Source organism: Bombus pyrosoma, unplaced genomic scaffold (genome assembly GCF_014825855.1).
Source record: "Bombus pyrosoma isolate SC7728 unplaced genomic scaffold, ASM1482585v1 HiC_scaffold_4710, whole genome shotgun sequence".
NCBI classification, from domain to species: Eukaryota; Metazoa; Arthropoda; class Insecta; order Hymenoptera; family Apidae; genus Bombus; species Bombus pyrosoma.
The window spans coordinates 233,600-234,797 of record NW_025219969.1 but is presented as its reverse complement, the minus strand read 5'-3'; the positions used below and the strand labels follow the sequence as shown (position 1 = coordinate 234,797).

Here is a 1,198-nt window from a genome sequence, read left to right as displayed (position 1 = left end):
GAGCTGCTGGTATTGTTTCAACGTTAGAAACAGCACTCGCTACTTAAGTCGTGTAAAATGGAGCGAAATGAACGCTTATGCGACGAAATACCCAATTATCAACGAAATAGCAGATACATCCCGCGAAAATTGACAAAAGATTGCATTTTGCGAGCTGCCGGTACTGTTTCAACCTTAGAGACAGCACGCACTACACTCGGCGTGTAAGATGGAGTTAAAAGAGCGCTTAAACGTTGAAGTGTCTCAACTATTTGCGAAGTAACTGTTAAATTTAGTGAATGTCGACGAAAGATTGCATTTTGCGAGCTGCCGGTATTGTTTCAACCTTAGAGACAGCACGCACTACACTCGGCGGTTGAGATGGAGTTAGAAGAGCGCTTAAACGTTGAAATGTCTCAACTATTTGCGAAGTAACTGTTAAATTTAGTGAATGTCGACGAAAGATTGCATTTTGCGAGCTGCCGTTATTGTTTCAACGTGAGAAGCAGTGCACACTACATTGGGCGTGTAAAATGGAGTGATAAGGGCACATAAACGTCGAAATATCTATATTGTTATCGAAATAACTGTTAAATTTCCAGAAAATCGTTACAAGACTGCATTTCGCGAACTGCCGCTTTTGCTTCAACCTTAGAGACAGCACGCACTACACTCGCCGTGTAAGATGGAGTTAAAAAACGCTTAAACGACGACATATGTCTATTGTTACCGAGATTGCAGTTAAATTTAGTGAATGTCGACAAAAGATTGCATTTTGCGAGCTGCCGTTATTGTTTCCACGTGAGAAGCAGTGCACACTACATTGGGCGTGTAAAATGGAGTGATAAGAGCACATAAACGTCGAAATATCTATATTGTTATCGAAATAACTGTTAAATTTCCAGAAAATCGTTACAAGACAGCATTTCGCGAACTGCCGCTTTTGTTTCAACCTTAGAGACAGCACGCACTACACTCGGCGTGTAAGATGGAGTTAAAAGAGCGCTTAAACGTTGAAGTGTCTCAACTATTTGCGAAGTAACTGTTAAATTTAGTGAATGTCGACGCAAGATTGCATTTTGCGAGCTGCCGGTTTTGTTTCAACGTTAGAAGCAGTGCACACAACATTCGGCGTGTAAAGTGCAACAGAATGAGTGCTTAAACGTCGAAATATCTCTATTGTTATCGAAATAAATGTTCAATTTCCAGAAAATAGATA

The 1,198-nt window shown here is 40.6% G+C and overlaps 2 protein-coding genes across 9 annotated transcripts in view; one reads left to right on the top strand and one right to left on the bottom strand.

Moving 5' to 3' along the window:
* The window catches only part of LOC122577441, a 266,783-nt gene that overhangs the window by 88,399 nt on the left and 177,186 nt on the right, over nucleotides 1–1,198 (top strand). The gene's annotated exons all lie outside the window — the stretch shown is intronic.
* The window catches only part of LOC122577433, a gene marked incomplete at its 5' end in the record, with an annotated part of 702,209 nt that overhangs the window by 614,332 nt on the left and 86,679 nt on the right, over nucleotides 1–1,198 (bottom strand).